A 5,995-nucleotide genomic window follows, 5' to 3' on the forward strand; every position below is an offset into this window, starting at 1 on the left:
AATCGGGGCATCTACCTTGTATCTCATTTCTATGGTCAGGGGACAGAAAAGGTGGCAGAAAGATTCTAAGAACAGAGGTTGTTTATTGTTCATTTGTATTTTATTTTTGAGAAATATTTCATTAACCCATATTTGCTCTGGTTTGTTAGATTTCATGTTGATTAACTGGTTGTTTGCATTTTTAGTTCATTGATTTTTTTTAGATAATAATTCCTTGATGGATATGTAAGTTCCAATTGTTCTGAAGACATATTTACTTTTTATTTTTAATCCTTCAGCAACTTCCTAGGATAAAGACTCAGAGAATTTCTCATTGTTGCATAATGTGAGATCATATACTATGCCCTGAGCCTGGTCTAGCAACATGTCCTCCATAAGCAAACTTGAAAGTAAAAATGAGGTAAAGAAGATCTTATTCAATGAGGCCACTTTGGAAGGTGAGACAAGTGCATCCATAGTAATATCTCAATCTGGAGCAGTTCTGAAATGATATTAAAGTTTAAACACAGGGATAAAGATATACAAATTGAAGTGGTGCTGCTCAATATGTGTTCCTTTCTATCACTCGATATAATTGAATGCACTTTTCTCATACTTTAAGTCACTATGTGACATCTCATGTCTTCAGATAAGCTGCTACCACTTCTTTTTCTAGCATGCATTCTCCTGAAAAGTCCTTTTTTCAAGAGATTCATTGTTCCAATACATGAAAATAACAGGGAATCAACTGTCTTCTAAGTGTATCTTCAGCCTTGCTGAATGAACAATATCACACACAAAACAAGAAATTTTTGAAACAGCTTTATCATTTCAAGCAGGGCAGGTTTTGTTCAGGATACTTTCACTGTGGAAAGATATTCTAGGATTTGCTGACAGCAATGAAATCTCAAATTCTTAACCTCCACTCTAATGATTTACAGTGTCAAATCAGGTTCTTACTCACTGCCACTAAAACTGTCTGGGACTCTTGAGACAAGTGTAGTGAACACATAGATGTGAAGCTGAGGAGAATGGCTTTCTTTCTGCAGCTTCCAAATCAACTAAGTGTTTTCATTTCTATGTAGGAGACTCTTACTAGACCTGCAGGAGGTAAAATCTGACTCTGCAAGAGTATCAGGATTTGTGCATGCACCCTGCAAGTACACAATATCTCCACTGGTTCCTGAGGTAGCATAAATAAATAGTTATGTACAAATATAATGACAGTAAATGATATTTATTTTCTTAATTTTCTACTTACTGTGTTCCTGACTAATTCATATTCTATAAATGTTCAACATAAAATCCCTGTGTAGAGAGAGTACTGAGACTCTAGAAATCACCCGGATCATCTGCTTTGGTACTTCTCAGAGTTGACACAAGTGCACAGGTTCTCTTTTCTGAATCCTCTAAACTTCACAAGACCACTCCTGGAGAAAAATACTGGTGACTTCATATACCAGTAGCTATCCCCCATGGTGGACAGTTCCCAGCAGAGGTTGTAAAGAGTTGACGGGGAAATGAGTGATCCAGGCCACGATGATCAGGAGGATCTTATAATCTGACTGACTAGTAGCCTGAGAACTTCTTTATTTACACAAAATTTAGTAAGTAGGTATACATTTATGTAGTTTCAAAACATAGATCATATCAGTTTTGGTTTTGGACAGGTATTTCACTTCCTTTTGCTTATCTTTTAGTCACCATTAGTAAACTATGACAGACAGAGTTATCATTTTCAATCATTTTCTCTCAAGTTTTGACATCTTTGAAAAACAGTTATCATTTTTACTCATTAACCCCATAACCCACATTTTTAGGAATCTAGAGGTCTAAGACAAGTTGTTCTCAGGTTGGTTACTTCTTTGAATTAAGGACATTTGATCAAAACAATCTTCATGTCATTCCGAGCAAACTACCATGTCCCACGCAGTGAATTATTAACACTTAATGGTCAGACTGCCCAAGAAATAACTCAGGCCCAAGCTGCAGCAGTTATTATTCAAATTTGCCAAAATACAATGTTTGTAACTTATATATTTATAGAATACTTTTATCATCTTTTCATATCATTTTTGCACATCAATTTAAGTCTCTGGGTAGAACAAAGATAGTTTTATCTAGTCTAACTTTTTTGCTGCATATTTCCACATATTTGCCTAGGTGTACAGTGGGAAGAGTGAAATCTGAACTGTGACCAGCTCTTCTAGCCCACCAAATCTTTTGATCTTTTCAAGTTTATGGTTTTTTGGTTATCTCGTTTCTGAGTAAGTACAGGGACAAATGTCTCAAAAATTCCTCATAGCCTCATAAAGAAACCCATGACTTATTTATGTATGTCACAATCTCTAAGGCATAAAGAAGACCTTCAAGTAGATAAACATATTTCCATAAAGTGGGGAGTATAGTCTATTCAGTACTGTCTTGAGGAAGCTTGGAAATAGCATTCCTGGAAGAACACACAAATGATTTATATAAATTTTTCATCAATCCAATATCTCCAAAGTGTATAAATATTAAAAGTCTTTCAATTATGTGACAGGCAGAGATAAAAATCAAAGTTGCTTTGGCTGTCACCATGTGTCCTGCTTTTAAAATTTCCTTAAATGTTGCTTCATAAATTATTTGTTTCAGGTCCTATATCTCATGCTCATTGGTACCACTTAAATAATATTTTCTATAGAAGACTAAAATTTTTATGCACCTAATTCTCCCAGGGAATCACCATAAGTTTTGTTCTTAACATAAGCTTTCACAAGAATTGTTGCACTGTCCCAGTTCTAGGCTTTGGTGAGCAGCGTTTACCAGCAAAGAGTTCAAATACTAAAAATTTCAGAGACATGAGCAAGAGATGTGCAGCATCTGACAGCAAGAGCAGTGAAGGGTCAGTCCAAGTCATTTGAGTTCTGTGGTCTTTCTCAAGCAGCAAATTAAAAATGCTTGACATTGCCATCTGTATAATCAAAGAGTTCAAGGGCGGATCAGCGAGGCATCAATTCAAGTCATCTGTGTACTGTGTCAAGCAGCCGCTCCAGGATGCTTTGCATTGACCTATATAATCAGAATGCAAGGAGGGGAGTCATTGAGGCATCAGTCCAAGTTGTCTGAGTACTGTCATCTTTGTCAGGCAGCAGATCCAGGACACTTAACACCATCATCTCCCCATTCTCTTTAAAATTGTGAAGGATATAACTCAGTTGTCAAGGCCCATACACCTTTGGCTAGTTGTCTGACAAAGACCGGGAATAAGAAAATAAACAGGAAAATTATAAAAATGCTGACACCCAAGTTAATAAAAAAGGACCATGAGTTTGGTGTGTCCCACATAAGAATAAAGCAAGCAAGAAAGAGTCAGTGATCTCCTTCACAAAGGGGGAAAGAACAGTAATCTGAACTATATCAGCTATTTTCTGGTGATGGGATGCCATGTCAATAGACAAGGCAGAATTATTCCAATTATCCTATAAGTGTGCCCAAAATTTACTCCAGTCATGGTCTGTATCCTTATATAGAAGAAGGGTCACACAAATCCATTTAAAGGTAGAATAATAGTGCGAGCTAACTCTAATCATAATATTGCTTAACTGATTTTTTACAAAAGAACAGCTTCCTCCAAAACATTGGTTCAATACTGAAAGCTTATCAGTTCTTTGATTACATTTATTGAGAGCCAATTAACGTGCTCTTTAGTACGAACTTGTTGTACTAAGGCAGTTGTATATAGAGCAACAATTCTTATATTAGTGATAAGTATGGTAATTTCCAAACTATAGCAACAGAAAATCATCTAGGCCTACTAAGAACATTAATAACTCCCTTTATGTCATATGTTAGACAGGTACTTCAGTCATACATATTAGGTCAGGAAATTAAAATTCTAGCTTTTTTATTCTACTAAATGAATGATAAGGGACAATGTAATCACCTTACTACTTCATGCTGACATTAGGGCATTGTAGTTGGAGACCCAAAAGTTCAAGTTCAGGAAGAGAGAAAGTGTTTCTCTCATTGTTCATGCTCTGGAGAACCGTCTGAAGCTAGGGATGTATAGTCTGTGAGACTGAACCAGGAGATAGATTCTAAGGAAACAGCTAGAGTTGATGCTGGATTTATCGGAGGTGTCAGTAGTTGATTTGAATCCTATTGGAACAGATACACCAGGGACAGAAGTGAAGTTAAATAGTTTAGAAAAAAATATGATGGGTTCATGGTCCTTGTAGATGAGAAAGAGGTGCTCTTTTAAGGAAATATGCTGGTGGGAAAACAAACTGCAGATGGATGCTACTCTTTTTAATTTCCTCTCAATATGTGGGTGTTGGTGGATGTAAGTTGATGTTTTGGAACTTATCATAACCTTCATAAAGAGATAAAAATTTTTATAGAATTTTTGCTATTTGTAGTTATTATAATAGTGTTTTTGTCAGAGTCAGAATGATAGTTTATTAGGATTTTGTTAATTACCACCCAAGAATTAAGAACCTTTAGAGTGAGAGAAAAAATATCTGAAACATATTACTTTTTTATATTCCTCAAAACATTTTTTAAATTATACTTAAGCCTTCTCATCCTCAGATCTTCATAACTTGTTTTTGTCTATCCTAATAAATTGCATTTTACATATCCTAAGATATTTTTTTAATTAAAAATTTCCACCTTCTCCCTTCTTCCCTTCCCCCTCCCCCTCCATTCCAAAGAGCAGTCAGGCAAAAATTGGTTGCTTAGGGGTAGGAGTGGTGTGGGGATAAGGGGAGATTGGGAGAGAGAAGAGAGAAGGAGAGGATTGGGAGAGCAGGATAGCATGGATTAATGGGATGGTTGGGAGGGAGGGAGGGTGTATATGGGAGCAGGGAACTAGATATTTTGCTGTTTTTAAAACATATTGTTTTATCTTAGCCTGTATATATTCCCATACTTTAAATCTATATATCTAAGATCTAATAAAAATTTCACCCATATTTAAACCCTCATGGCTTACTTAAGGTTTAATACTTTTTATCTTAATAGTTTTCATCACTTTTCACCATAGACTTGTAAAACTTGTATTATTTTCCTTGACCTACATATAACTTAAGATTTTATGTCTTCAGACCTTATATAAACATGTGCTCATATATCTTAATTTATCTTTTTTTTTCAAAGTTTATTAAATTATAAAAGTTTGATTTCCGCCCCTCCTCCCAACACCCTCCCACTCCCCCCACTCCCTCTCCTCCTCCCTCTCCATCCCTAAGAGCAGTCAGGGTTTCCTGCCCTGTGGGAAGTTCAAGTTCCTCCCCTCTCCCTCCAGGTCCAGGAAGGTGAGTATCCAAACAGACTGGATCCCAAAAATCCAGTATATGCAGAGGAAACAAGTCCCAGTGTCATTGTCAATGGCTTTTCAGAAAGACTCCGGGCCAGCCACATTCAGAGAATCTGGCCACATTCTGAGAATCTGGTTGGATCACATGCTCGTTCAGTCCCAGTCCAACTGGCCTTGGTGAACTCTCATCAGATCAGTCCCCTTGTATCAGTGGGTGATCGCACCCCTCGCGGTCCTAATTACCTTCTTCATGTTCTTCCTCCTTCTGCTTCTCATTTGGACCTTGGGGGGCTCAGTCCGGTGCTCCAATGTGGGTCTCTGTCTGTATCGCCATCCATCGTCGGATGAAGGTTCCCTCTGGTTCTGCCTTCTTTGCTCACATTCTCTTTCCTTCTGCTTCTCGTTTGGACCTAGGGAGTTAAGTAATATATTTTTATTATTATAACTTAAGTTTCAAATTTTATAACTTTTTATCCAACTGTTTATCAGGTGACCTAGTTGGTTGATTAATGAAGTAATTATTGTAGAGTGAGTTACTTTAAACAAAGGAAAAGTGTAAAATTTATTTTGGAACCTGTTGGTGAGTATATTTCTGTTTTGAAATCTAGTAGCAAGGAAAATTGTTTCTAGGCCTGATATTAGCCATAGGAAGTGAGGCCAATGACCTGTGTTTTTACCTGTGTAGAAAACAGAGAAGACAGCTGAAGCCACAAGAGC

The 5,995-nt window shown here is 36.8% G+C and overlaps 1 long non-coding RNA gene across 1 annotated transcript; it reads right to left on the minus strand.

Moving 5' to 3' along the window:
• Positions 1–2,877: 2,877 nt before the first annotated feature.
• Positions 2,878–5,682, minus strand: LOC148121793 (uncharacterized). Its single transcript, XR_015737986.1, has 2 exons — positions 5,522–5,682; positions 2,878–3,030 (listed from the first exon to the last, which is right to left on the minus strand). It is a non-coding gene; the product is annotated as an uncharacterized LOC148121793 (long non-coding RNA).
• Positions 5,683–5,995: the final 313 nt, after the last annotated feature.

This window comes from Myodes glareolus, chromosome 6 (genome assembly GCF_982192425.1).
Source record: "Myodes glareolus chromosome 6, mMyoGla1.1, whole genome shotgun sequence".
In the NCBI taxonomy this organism is placed as follows: Eukaryota; Metazoa; Chordata; class Mammalia; order Rodentia; family Cricetidae; genus Myodes; species Myodes glareolus.